The sequence below is a fragment of the Vidua macroura genome, chromosome 4 (genome assembly GCF_024509145.1).
Source record: "Vidua macroura isolate BioBank_ID:100142 chromosome 4, ASM2450914v1, whole genome shotgun sequence".
Lineage (NCBI taxonomy): Eukaryota > Metazoa > Chordata > Aves > Passeriformes > Viduidae > Vidua > Vidua macroura.
Window position 1 is genome coordinate 20,998,898 of NC_071574.1, and position 14,586 is coordinate 21,013,483.

Here is a 14,586-nt window from a genome sequence, read left to right on the forward strand (position 1 = left end):
TTTTGGGTTGAAAGGAGTAGAGCAGACCAAAGAATAACTTTTAGCACAGAAGTTATTTATTATGCCATACATGTTTTAATAGTTCCCAGTTGTTCCACAGATATAATTAATGGGAATAAGTGGTTGAATTTTAGTATTAAATTACTGTAGACAAATGTCCTACTTGCAGACAAATTTAAGGATCCCTTACAAAATAAATTCTGCACAACTTTATACTAGTTCGAAAGTATTGGGCATAAATAAGGATGAAGGTCACTCTGCTCAACAGACAGCAGCTGAAGGGTGAGGGGGATTACCTTTGGGAGAATTCAGAGGCTGCTCTATCAGAGATCTGTGTAAATTAAGTATCCTCAGCATCTCTTGGGGGGAAAAAAACCCCTCTAACCAAACATGTTATCTAACCTTTTGATACCTAAGTGTAGAGGTTTTGGTCAGTGGCTGAAATAGGACTCTAAAGAGTTTCATCTCTTTGCTCATTGGTGCAGTGGAATTTATTTAGGCAACAAGGAGTAAAAAAACATCTGCATATCATATGTTCAGACTTTTACTCAGACCAAATATTTCATTTAGCCTTCAGCTATGATAACCACAGACATACCCTATAAAATGTTATTTGTGCCCATACAGTACCATTAATTTTCTTTTAATCTTTCTCTGTCTCAGGAAATATTTCAACTGAATTTTGCTCTTCATGCAAGGAATCAAGAGTACCGAGAGCTGAACTAATTTCCTTTCATTTTCCCTTTATTTCCATTTTTTTAATAGATTCATGACCTATGATGCTAATACTGTAGCTATTGTAAAATCATGGTAAATTAAAAATATGTATTTATTGTGTCCATCTCTCAATTCCCAACATCTTTCTAGAGTTTGTTGAATTTCTTGTCATCAGATCTCAGTTTCACTGTTTGGTCTAGTGACATTTTCCTGACTGGCGATTTTGTCTTCTCTGCCCTTCCCATTGCTGCTCTCTTTCTCGCAGTTTTACACATCTTCTCAGGCTTCCATGGATTCCTTATGCTGCACTCCCTATCATTATTGGCCAAGAACTATCTTCTGTTCCCCTTAAATTTATTAAATTGTCCTAACCTTCTCTCCAGCTTTATTCTTATTTTATTTTATTACTTTTGCCTTCACCCCAGGTAGAGGAAAGCTGTTGTACTGGCAAGAACGTGCAGAAACATGGGTGTCATTTGTGTGAGAGCTTGAGAGAGAGGGTATTTTATTCAACAGCAAATAGTGAACAACTCTGCATTTAACACCCTATTTCACTCAGCATTCTGGTGGCATATTTCTCTTAGATGCATTGAAGCAGCTGTTTGACACAGAATAATACCACAGCAGAGCTTGACAACTTTTTTTTTAAGAAGGCTTTGGGTGGGTAATGATTATAAAATCAGGATCTCTGCTGAAAGATAACACCTCTAGCAATCTCAACCCTGAGATGCTGGTTCAGAATTAACTCAGAGGGAAGTGTACCATCTGTTGCTAAAACCTCACACTAAGAGCTCAGGCAGTTTCTAGCTTAAAGGGAAAACGTGGACATGAACCTAGCTAATTATGGGAAGCAAAGAGAGGGATGGAAGCAAAAACTTTAAAATGCTGATTGTAGAGACAGCGGAGAGAATTGACACTGCAAAGAAAACAATCTACACAGAAAGTTCTGTCAAATGCCCAAAGTAAATAAACGGGAAGCAAATGTTGTTTCGTTGCGATCTGATTTATAATAACTTTACTGTATTATGTAAAGCTTGTCCAGGCTCACTTAGGAGGTTTAAACTGTTACTGTTCCTTCAGTCCTTGATAATCAGGACTAATTTCTGTGCCAAAAATGCATCTCCAGATAGCTTGTTTACTTCAAGACTGCTTATCAGCCAAACCTAGCAAGAGAATCAAAATTTCTTGTCGGTGCTTCTTTTACATGAATAGCTTATTTTATCTCTTAATTATTTAATTGAATTGTTTAGGTGACCTGGAACACAAACCAAAATGATCTGTTGAGCTTTGGTTTTGGTTCTGCTAAGAGGGAAAAAAAAACCATCAAAAAAGGAGCTGGAGGCCTCGTCTGCTTGAAATGAAATATAATGCTCCAGCTTGCTTGCCCATGCCATATCTTCAGAAAATGCAGTGATAAATCTTCCATAAATGTGGAACCTGGGTAAATGCAGATCTGACCTTTTGTTTACAGGGTATCAAGGGAAATCTTTATGAGACCACAGAAGTGATTCAAAAGGTTTAGAAACATTATGAGATGGCAGAATGTGTCCCCTGTGGGTAATTCTGACAGCAAAGATCTGACACAGTTTCTCAATGAGCAGTGCCCTTTCTGTAGAGCTTTGAACAAGCCATTTGGTAGTGATGTTTGAGAATAATTTTTGGTAATACAATTCAGGGAAAAATTGATCTTTGCCGCTATAATTAGGCAAGATTTTTATGTTATTAAAATATTTACATGAAAATATTTCCTGAGTTTACAGATGTTATGGCTGGTACAATGCAAGATAAAATAGAAAAGATAACATTTTTGGTTTAGGAATAAATAAAGATTAAGATTAAGGTCAGATTAAGATTTTATACTTCCTCTAATTTTCACTGGTTATGATGCTTTATCTGCTTATAATTTAAATTGGGGACTTAAATCAGCTCGTTTAAAATCCAGATTGTGTTTTGTTCCATAAAGTGAATCTATTGATTAAATAAGTACAGAACAAAAATGTTGTGAGCAAGAATGGAGCCATGCTGCTGAATTCCAGATTAAAGTCTGTTCTGCTGCCTGAAAGGAACTACCTTAAAGAACAGAATAGCGGTAGAAGGTTGGGACTCATTTTTTGGGTTAAAACACCACTTCTGGTTTTGGTTTGGTTTTGTTTTAAGCTTAGGCATCTTCATAGCCTGTGATTTGGTTTCTGATCTGTACAAATGTACATGTTATGAATACATCCACTAATTATCCCTGTGTGACATTGGTTCTCCTGGAAGTGGAGAGTGGTTGGATTCAATGATCCAAGAGGTCATTTCCAACCTTTGTGTATTGTGTGCTCATGCACCTGTGGTCACTTCAGCATTCCAGGTGTTCCAACAGGTTGCTACAGCAACAAGCTTCTGCAGGGAGAAGATTATCTGCTGAACATGTTTACTGGGGAGCTGTGGAAACAACAATCTTTCAACACTGCAAGTAAGCAAACATCTGGGATTGCTGTCTCTGGCACCCTACAGCATCAGGATGTTATAGTATTTTATAAAATGGCCAGAAAGTATTACCTGACACCAAAATGCTTCTGAAAGGATTACTTAGTTTTTGCAACGCAGGCTGCGTATTGTTTGTGGGTGTTATGTTTGCTTACAGTCTTATCTGTTGTTGGCCTCAGGCTATTAAATAAATACATTAAAATACTCTAAATAGAAACATAACAGATCAACAAAATGTGTAACCTCCACACCATAATATTTTAAAAAAAGGCAATTCAAGAAAAAAAAAAATGTGCTTTTATATCACCTGTTAGCCTCATTTGCCCTAACTTATGATCTCAGAAATTAGATCATCTGAAAATGGAACAGATGGAGGCTCCTTTAGACTGGGTAGGTGTGAGAATGGGAGGGAGAGGGATGCAGCTGAAGGTACCTTCCAGAGTGAGCAGCGCTCCTTTAGCACCTGCTTTGGCTCTGAGGTGTCGTCTGGTGACATCAGCCTCAGGGATATCTTCACTGTGATTCACTGGCTTTACTGTGATCTGGCTGCATGATGGGAGAGAGGAGAATGACAGATAGGAGAGTAAATATCAGCTCAGTATATTGGTCAAACCCTTCTGCCAATATTGATTCATTCCTGAGTAAAACAGCTGGCATAATGCAGTTCCCATCTTCTGTCATGCAAGCAGTGTGCAGAAAGGATTTCTGCCTGCCATCCCCTTTTCCCCAAGAAAGTGAGCTGAAGCCTGGTATTATTCAGGCTATTAAAAAACATAGAAGGTTTCTATTACGTATGCCTGCATTTTGTTTTTCATTATGAACTGCTTTTGTAATAGGTGAAACTAAAATACTAAAAGTACAGAAACTCTCAGGTACACAGCAGTGCTTTTCTTTGGGAGCTGTATTTTCTATATTACCTAGAAAATAATTTTTTTCACATAGAAATTCTTCATATACCAGTCAAAAATAAACCCAAACGAAAAAATCCACGGTTGTGCCATTATGTTTCTCTAGAACCAAAACTTGTTTTAACTTTGTCACATGTTGCATTCAGTGTTTGATTAGCATTTTTGAGTGCATTTCTTTCATTGGTTTCATTTCCCAGTTTTCTTTTTGGCTCTGTAGGTGTTTTTGGAAGAAAGTATGTGCTTTTTTTAGATTATCCATTATCCACAGTAGTGTTTACCTTTTTAATGTTCACAGCGAATAGGCCAGGCTTATTTTGTGCATGTACATAAGGTTTTAAACACTGTCATTCTCAATGTGGCTGGATCTCTTCATATGACTGACATACTGCATCTTTGATATTGATTACAGAAGGAACTGCAGAGTAAATAATAGACAAACTTTTTTTTTTGTGACAGTGGAAAAAGATAAAATGTACTTTATTTTCAAGATTAAATGGGAGGAGAGACAAGAAACATCTCAGTATCTGTCATTTCATCTAGGTAACTTTCCTGTCTCAGAATTATCAGAACTGGTGGTGTTCACAGACAAGACCTAGAAGTCCTTTAAACATAAGCAAACACCAGTTTGCAGCTTTTATCATGAAGATTTAACTGTCATGCATACTGGATTACAAAAGTCAGTCTGTTGTATTTTCATTTTCCCTCTGTGACATATTTTTATAGTGAAGAAAAATAAGGAACAGAAGAAAAATCTAACCCACTTTAAAATTCAGTGTTCAGAAGCATGTACTTCTGAGCTGATGTAAATTCATAACACTTAAAAAGATCTGGCACAACTTAGCATTCTTCTGTTTTTCCCATTGAATAACAAGTATGAGGAGTTCTTTCTGTCTGCCTATTTAAACAAGGAGCTAACAGTATCAGCTCAGGCAGGCTGAGTAATGTATGATTTTATTTTTTTCCACACTTAGAGTTATTTAATAATAGCCCTTACTGATCTTATTGGTTACAGTGGAAATAGACTCTCCTTGAAACAGTGTTTTAAATCAAAATAAAAGGACTATTCAAGCAAAGCAGGATAAACTGTATCTAATACTCTGTCCAGGCTGAACTGCTTAGTATATGGTTTTTGCATTTCCTCTTAATTTAAACTACTTTTCTCAAGGTCTGCACAGGTATAAACTAAGAGATAGGGAAGTTACACATGGTAGAGTACCAAACTGGGATTTGGTGTGTCTGTGTTAACATCTCAGGTTTTTTTAAAGGCTTCCCATGTGGCCTTGTCATGTAGTTTAGGGTTTTGGAACCTCACTACATAATTATGTTTATAAAAATGCAATATGAATGATTTTTTTTTCTTTTCTTTGCATGTCTCATTTATTGTCACTACTCTACTTTGCTGAGATGTGTTTTTTTTCTGTGGGCTGAGTGCAGTTTGTGAAATTGTATAGAAGTACCACAGTCTGCATGGAACAGTGAAACAGTTATTTAATTGTTGGACATAAAGGTTTTTTCTTTTATTAAGAAAACACTCTGCTTTTCAAATTGCATGAGCACTACCATATACATGGTGTCAAGATGCTGTATTTTAATATGCAGTGTCACACAAGCCTTTCTTAGGTTATCCTTAGCAGAATCTAACTGCCCCAAAAGGCCACACAAATCATTAATTTTTTTTGCAACTTGGTGCTTCCCAAGCTTAGATTGTTTAAAATTGTTCTTGTTCACCTTAAAATATGCTGTGAAAAATTCTATGCTCCCTTTATCTTTTTATTTTTAGATGTTGTCACAAAAGCCTTAAAAAAATCTTAAGGTTTTCAAATATTTTTGCCTACATCGGCTTTAAAATATGACAGTGGATAATATCACAGTCTGTGTCTTGTAGCAGAGACCAGTTGAGTTCTGTTCCATTTTATGTGACAGACCAGACATCTCTGATTGACAGATTTGGAGCAGAGAGAACAGAGGAACTGACATTATAACATTCCTTATTGTTCATCTGTGCACTTACTTCTTGTCTAATTTTTTTTCTGCTAAGTTTAACCGAATGTCTTGAGGTGAGATCAGATTGTTTTGATGAAATAACTTCAATATTTAGGTAAGGCCTAGTTTGTCATGTGGCTTTCACAAAAGATGGTTCAAATGAGATATGGAATCCATGTACAGGAGAATTACATGTGGTAATGTTGATGCCATCATGAAGAGATGGATTCAAATGTATTCAGGCTTTTGACATTTTCTGGATTCCTTATTTTACAGCTAAAATGTGATTGAAATATGGACTGTCATTGTTCTGCTGAAAGGTGCTTACTTACAGGAGATAGATATTTACAAATTACACTTTTGTTCAAAGTGTCTCAGTATCACATGTCAGGTTAGTTAAAAACCTGTGTAGGCACAGCAGGGTCCTGCAGGTGCTGCTTCTCCCTAGACTAAGCATCCTTTTTGTGCCAGTGGTAAAGTGTACAAATGCCTGTGATACATATTTTGGTAATAGATTATGTGTAGCTGTACAGGTAACTGAAACTTTATGGCAAAAAAGGCCAAAAATAGGTCAGGACAAAGGATAAGAAGAAAAATGAATTATTGGTTTGATTGGTGTTTTGTAGCACATTAAAGTCTTTTGTAGTATGGATATGATTTTTCAGCCTGGAACTGTTTATCAAAAGATACCACAAATGAGTATTTCCATTCTAAAATTTCCTTTTATATTAACTGTAACATCCTCTTGACTGCTAGCTATTTCATACACTGATTTTTTGAGTTTGATTGGGAAAAGACATTAATGGAACAGCAACTCTGAAGAAGATATAGGACTCAATTATGGGAAATTAGCAGTGATTACTCAGATACGTAACATGAAGAAATTGCATAGTAACTGGGTAGATTTGCTGAAAGGAGTCGGAAAAGCAATTTACTCTGTTGCTCAGGTGGTAGGATCCTGAGAATTGCTGTCAGTTCTGAATCTCATCAAGGAATAGCCATTAGTCAGGTGTGCCTTACTGATCACATAAATCATCCGTGATTTGTGATCGTAGTAGCTGACAGTGTGGCTCACAATGTTAGTGGCATTGTGACACGCAAAAGACTCACTGGCCAGAGCCTTTCCAGGAGAAGCCTTGGCTGCCCATGGCCTGCTCTGAGGGAGGTCTGTGTGAGGATTTCCTTCGAGGACCGTGACTGGCTGTGTAGGGTAGGTTGGTTTATAGCTTGCCATCTGGATGTGCCCCAGGAGAAAACCTGCTGGAGGCATACTGAGCTGAATAGTGCATGACTGGCCTGACACTTGGGCCAGCTCTCACCCTGTAGAACTGTGTGTTTCAGACTCAGAACTTTGCAGCAATAATTGCCTGTTACTGTCAATGATGTACTCCAGTTTAACCTGCAGCTGTTTTCCAAGGGGTAGCACTGGGTATGTTCCAAAGCATCCTTTACCAGGTGATCTTGAGGTGAGTGCTGGCTGTGTCAGTTGAAGAGGTTCCATCTGCTTATTGAAGGGAATGACAACAGCTGAGGTGTCCTTGGGAAATAAAAGCAGACAGTAGTTTACTATCAGCTAAACAGGTAATAAATACTCCTACAGAGCCAACTGCTAGACAGCAGATCAAATGCTGCATGCTGAGTACAAACATATACAAAGAAGAAAAGATTAAAATGTAATTTTATTTACTTTAAAAGCAGATAGCAGTACATTGATTCATTAGGTTATTGATCTTAGTAACCTTAAATAGTGCTTTCCATGTCATTTTCCTTAAGCTCCTAAGTATAAAGATGTAACCACATGTTACCAATGCCTTTTCCTAATAAGTATTACCAATAATATCATAAGGATCTGAGAGGAATTCTGTTGTTAGTCCATTATTGTACCTTCAAATGTTATTTGTTAAAATCACGTCATTTATATTGTGATCTAACTTAGCGTTTCATCACCATAAAACTGAGTGATATTATACTGCTGAATGCTGTAGTTTTCCTCATCTTTATGAGATATGTTATCCTTTTGCAGGGCTAATATATAGGCTACAGAAAATGTCTTAATATATCCTGTGCTTAAATTTGCAATCTATAAAAGGGAAAATGTAAATTTATGTCCAGACTTAAATGCAAGTAGCTTGCACAGAAAACATGGATACATCGGAAAGTAACTTCTAGTCCATTTCCTCGCTCCTCTCAGCACTGTTTCTCATCTGAGCTTCATTAAGTGGTGCAAACTGCATATCTGGAGAATTAGTATATGCTTTTCCAAAGGATTTGCATGTATATTTTCCTTATGATGCTGTGAGAATTAACAGTGATTTGAACATCCAAATCCATAGAAAGCTTTTAAAGTCTCAGCTACAAGATAACCATTACCTACGTCAACCTTCTTTCTTCCTCCTTTCTTCACCCCAAAAACTTTCCATGGGCTCTGGACACTAAATGAATCTGTTACAAGTGAGTAAACCAAAGAGACAGTACCAGTTATGAACTCTTGTCTTGCAGGGGAGAGTAGAGGCACTGACTTGAAATTGATAGCAATATTCTGATAAAGCTTTTTAAAATTCCTTTCTAAATATTTATATATAAAGAAACAGCTAAAGCAGTGGAGAGAGACATGATTTTCTTTGGCTGCTTACGGTATTTGCTCATGATGCGGGAGATCAAGATTCAGTTACCTGTTCTCATGGATACTCACATATTCAACAAGGTCTCAGGAAAAATGACTACTCACCTTGAGATATCTGCAGCTGCCTCCCAAGGGTCTCCTGTGCAATGTGGGTGGCAGAAAAGACAGGGTCCATGTTAAGAAAGTAGATCTGGAACTGGGTTGTATTTACTAAGGATGTAGTGGACCTTCACTTCTTGCCTTTCCAGATTAAGCTGTTTTGGGTCCTGAGAAGGACTCGGTGGTGCTGGATGAGAGGCTGGACACGAGCTGCCAATGGGCACTCACAAGCCAGAAAGCCAAATGTGTCCTGGGCTCATCCAAAGCAGCATGCGCAGCAGGGGAGGGAGGGGATTCTGCCCCTCTTGCTCTGCTCTGGTGAAGACCCCACCTGCGGGGCTGCATCAGCTCTGGGGTCCCAACACAGGAAGGACTTGGACCTGATGGATTGGTTCCAGAGGAGGGTCACCAAGATGATCAGAGGAATGGAGCATGTTTCCTATGATGGAAGGCTGAGAGAATTGGGATTGTTCAGCCTGGAAAAGAGGAGGCTTTTGTTTGACTTAATTTTGGCCTTCCAGTACCAGAGGGGACCCTACAAGAAAGATGGAGAGGGACATTCTACAAGACCATATCGTGACAGGAGGAGGAATGTTTTCAAACCAGAGGACAATAGGTTTCAATTAGGTGTTAATAAAAAAATTCTTTACAGTGAGGGTGGTGATGCACTGAACTGGTTGCTCAGAGAGGTTGTGGATGACCCATCCCTGGAAGTGTTCAAGGGCAGGTTGGATGAAGCTCTGAGTACCCTGGTCTAGTGGAAGGTGTCCCTGCCCATGGCAGAAGGATTGGAACTAGGTGGTCTTTGAGGTCCCTCCCAATCCAGGCCATTCTATGATTCTTAAAGTTCTTTTTTAAGCCATCTGAGTCAGGTCAGTACGGCTGGGTGATATCAGAGCCAAGGTCCTTGTTACACAGACAGCGAGGCCCCTGGGGTGTGTGCGCGTGTGGAACACACTTCCAGCAGAGTTACAGAGAGAAGGGATCACACAGGTTTGTGAAGTTAACCTTGCTGCAAATCAGTCTGCCACACATTCTCTCTTGAGGTTTAAAAAAATAACCAAGATGGGATTAAATCATCCGTAGTCTTAACAGCTGGATGCTTTATTCGTTATAGGACACATCAACTTTCTGTTCCCTCGTGGAAAATACAGCTGTTCACTTCTTATCATACAGAGTTCATAGTTCCTAAGAGTATATGATTTCAGTTCTCTAAATAAAACGTTAGTTGTTATATGAAAAAATCACTATTTACAAGTATCCCTATGCCATAATGCGAACAGAAACATCCCAGGGTGAGACTGTGCACCTGTTCCTGTGGTATCAGAAATTAATGGGAGGACTGTAAAACCACATGGATGCTTCTAGTTTTAGGTCCTAAGGCCAGCTGCTGTGCCTTTTGCCAAAGTCCCTTCAGAAAGGAAGGCAGAAGAATGCATCTGTGCAGGGGATTCTCTAAGAGTTGAGTAGGAATATTATTGTCTACTGTCATGTCCCAGATGGATATAGGAAGAGGAGCCTGTGCTGTATGTTTGTTGTGTGCAATGAGATGCGTTGCTTTGTAGTGGCTTTGAATGTGTTTTCTGTGCTAGAGCAATGGAGTATTATTCTCTCCTTAGGCCACTTTGGGGTTCTGAGTATTTTACCTTTCATATTTTGAATTTTAAATAAGTCAGGACTACATGTTAGTAGTTTTACTTTTAGGCAGTGCAAGAGGGGAAGAAAACCCTGGGTAAAAATTAAGCTACAGTTATCAAAACAAAACAAAGTAATGATAGAAAATTGTATTCTAAGCCCTTTTTTGATGATCAGTAAGGAGTGATTGAGCAGTTACTGATTTGGGTTACAGTATCCTTCACAAACTCCACAGTGTTCCATATTCCCATTGCCACAGCAGAGGTGAGAGCCGCGGTTTTCCTGAGGCACAGGAATGGGTACAGCTCTGCCAGGCGAGCCAGAACAAAGCCTGCCTCTGGCAAAACCAGCGGGGATGCTGCTGAGCTTGTTTCAACTTGGAAGTCATTCTACATAACTTACCCTAAACACACAGGCGTAATTTAGAGATGAAAATTAATGCAGACATGAAAAATTATAAATGAGAATTCAAAGCTTTGGTCGTATTTGACCTTCAAGTTTGGGTTCCTACAAACACAGAAACATCTGCATATAGTTTATTAAGTCAGATTATACAGCCTAATGGTGGTCTCCATGGCAAGCTCAGTGGCTTTTTTCTTTTTACTTGATTTGTAGATGTTCATTCTCTGTGATTTGCAAGCATTCAGTAGTTAATTAGAAATTTGAATTAATGAAAGGTGTTCTATTAAAGAGTGTCTCATTCCTACATTACTTGCTAGTTTCATTTTTTCTTTTCCCACCCTTTTTTAGATTTGATTGGTGTTACTGAATTTCCCTCAATGAAATTATCTCCGAATTATGAGATTGTAAGTGTGCCATTAAAGTTTTAAGTTCAAGTATCAGCTCTTGTGATAAATCTCAGAATATATTCAGAGCTCAAGCCATTTAGCAAAGCACATACAGTTTGACAATTACTTCACAAGGAGAGGGAAAGGCAAGAACGTAAGGAGAGGAGGCATAAACTAGAGGGAGAATCATTTAATTGTTTTTCTAGCACTGAGACTCATATTAGAAGAATGAGCTGAGGGAGCAAGACATTAGAAAGGACATTAGAAAATTACCTAGGCTTTTAACTAGGTTTTAAATTCAGCAGGTAACACAAAGCTGAAATTAATTCATTTTAATAGAAGAAGTTTTTTAATCCAAAATGCAGTTTTTGGAAAACTGTGTTATATTTGTATTATATGAGTTGTGGTCAAGAAAAAGTGCAATTTTAGGTAGAGCTTTTAGAATTCTTCAGAAAATTGAATATATAGAAATTAATATTTTTACTCCCTTGTGTTGACACTTGGGGGTATCTGGGGTTCCTAGAATAAATGCAGGCAAATTCTATATTCTCCTGCTCATGATAATTAAAAAACCATGTAAGTGGACATGCTTTCTTTAAAACTCACACCTTGCTCTGACAATTGTTGGGCTGTAAGAGAAAGTGTTTGCTTGTACTGTTTCTAGGAGCTGCAGATAGATGATCTGCAGTGATTTAGCAGAACGTAGATTTTTTTTATTCCCTGGAAATTGTATTGTCACATTCGGATGGATTAAGTTGAAAGTTTCCTGGGAAGCCTGTAGATTCTGGCCTAATGACCTTTTTGAATATTGCCAGTAACTTGCAGTGTAATTGCATGATAAATTAGCCCAGCCAGAGGAATGACTACAGTCTTTGGATGAAGAGTTCTAAGCTAGCCCTAGAAGCCATCCCCATTCAGCAAAGGCAGTAGACAATATCAGTGTGCTTCCTGGTGTGGTCCTGGGAGCTGATACAAAAATATAATTTTTTTTGTATTCCTTCCCACTAGTAAAAGATCAGAACTGTTGGCTCGTATTTGTGCTTTAAAGAGATCTCTCTCTGTATAAAATACTTACTTGGACTATTTGCAGAACGTCTGGTGCCCTTCCACAAAGAGGAGCCAAACTTAAGATATATTTTGGGCTGGTACTGTCCATTGTTATAACAATTACTTTTTTCTATATCAACTCAAACTAAAAGCAATTTTCAAAATAAAGCTGATGTAAAATAACTTAAAGGTTCTAAATAGCTGACCTTCTACAGTGTAAATGCACAATGACATCATTTGGAAATAGAAATTCAACAGCTTTGAACAGTGTAATATTTCAAGCTGAAGGAAAGGTGCAATGTTCATGTTTTATATTAAATAAGAGGACAGCAGTAGTAAAAGTGCAAGGTATCTACATGTATCCTTCTTTACCTAATGTCATGTCTGCCATGTTTAAAGTACTGTGATGATTTCAGAAGTTTGGCAGATTACTGGGAGATTAAAATATTAAATAGGTAATAAAATTTTGTGGCACAACTGGTACTTTTCATGGCCATCTGTCTTTGACCATCTTTAGTTATCATGTTATTACCCAGTTCAGGATATCAATACCTAATTATGCTATATTGACATTCTAAGTGATCTGCCATCTCAAAGATACTTAGAAAGGTAATAACATCATATTCATAGTTAGTGGTAGTGTCAGCAGTTTTTTTTGGTAGCAGCTGTATGGAATTGTTAATCATGTATATAGGAAGGGGATTATGCAAACAGTTTTCGTAAAGCCACAGACTTCCACAATCTATAGTACTTCCTATAAACACCAAGATTGTGATTATATTGGTCATGCTGCTGTTTTTTTTTAATTTTAGAATTTTTTTAATTTTCTGAGTTTAATGACAAATATTGGCTCATCCAAAAGTCTCTTTGTATTTTAATTAGTATGCTGCATTTTTTTCAGTTAAAAAAGGATGAATTAAAATCTTTCCTGGAGTTCTTGTCAGAAGTACAAAATATCTTCATGTACCAGCCAGGAATGTTCCAAGTCTTAGGCTGTACTGAGCAGCTCTGTCTAGCAGCAGTAGTGTGGGAAATAGTCGCTTTTCCATAACTGAGGAAGCTCCTTAGCTGCCAGTCTTTGGGGAATTGTGTGAGGAAGATTTCAGACTTCACCTGTCTCTTCCACTCAAAAAATACATTCTGTTAGAGGGAACACAAACTTTCATGAGCTGTGGTCAGCTAAAGCAAATGTCTATCCACAGCCTTTAAAGAGGCTGCTGGATCATGCAAAGTTTGCTCTTCAAGGCAAGTGGTTCTAGAGAAGGGGATTACTGCTTCAGTTCAAACTTGAAAACAGTCTAATCCTTTACTGGCCTGAGGTTGTAACATTAATTTTATAACTGGATAATAATTAACTTTATAGCTATGTTGAATGATTTTGTCACCATACTGGTCTGAATATTAATGTTGTATGTATGATTGCTGTTTTCTTTCTCATCACCATAGGTAGGATATACGTGATGCTCCAGCTGAATTTGCATATTAATTTTTAAAATTGTATTTAAAATGCCCATTTTAAAGTTATTTGATTTCTCTGATTTTAACTTACAGTTTGGTATGCCTCTAAGAAGAAAAAAAACCCACAAGTTTATCTGGATTGATCACAATGTTCTGAATTGGCAGTTTTCTGACTGGTTTCTCCGTTGCTTCATTAATTGTTTTTTCTTGCCTTTTTTTACCTCCCTTGCCCGTCTGCAATAAAAACACTAAAGATTGTATTTTTGGGCTTGAAATTGTATCCTCTTAAGGGGATATTATCTTTTTGTAGAACAGCAAATATATCTTAAATAAAACAACCAAAAAATACACCCTCTATAAATAATCTTAATGCAATACCTGATGAATGACTAACCCTCATTTCTCTATAGGGTTGAAGTCAAACTTCATCTAAAAAGCAAACAAAATGAAACTTTGAGGAAAAATAAATCCAGAGTCAAAATGTGTGTTCAGGATCACCATCGATAAAGGAAGTGTTTCGACCATGGCATTAATGCAGAATGAGTTGGATGTTGAGCAAACTGAGGAAGTTGGACGTTGAAGAAGTCCAAGTTTTGTTTTGATATTGATTTCAAGTCTTGAATTTGGATTGTTTAGATCCCCATTTGTCTCACATTTGAATGAAAATCAAGCTCAACTTTTTATCTTCCTATTTTATCATTGAGAAAAACCGTAAAGTAACTTAAAAATGTGGTTAATTGTTTCCCCTGCCCCCCCCAGCCCTAGGATTTCTTTCATCATATTTTGGCACTGATTATTGCTCTAGAAAAGACTAATGATTTTCTGGGGCTCTTTCTCATTTTGTCCTTTTTCTGTT

The 14,586-nt window shown here is 37.5% G+C and overlaps 1 protein-coding gene and 1 long non-coding RNA gene across 5 annotated transcripts in view; one reads left to right on the forward strand and one right to left on the reverse strand.

The window, feature by feature from the left end:
* The window catches only part of CCSER1 (coiled-coil serine rich protein 1), a 607,763-nt gene that overhangs the window by 426,661 nt on the left and 166,516 nt on the right, over window positions 1–14,586 (forward strand). The gene's annotated exons all lie outside the window — the stretch shown is intronic.
* Window positions 1,761–7,071, reverse strand: LOC128806649 (uncharacterized). Its single transcript, XR_008436895.1, has 3 exons — window positions 7,016–7,071; window positions 3,623–3,735; window positions 1,761–1,880 (listed from the first exon to the last, which is right to left on the reverse strand). It is a non-coding gene; the product is annotated as an uncharacterized LOC128806649 (long non-coding RNA).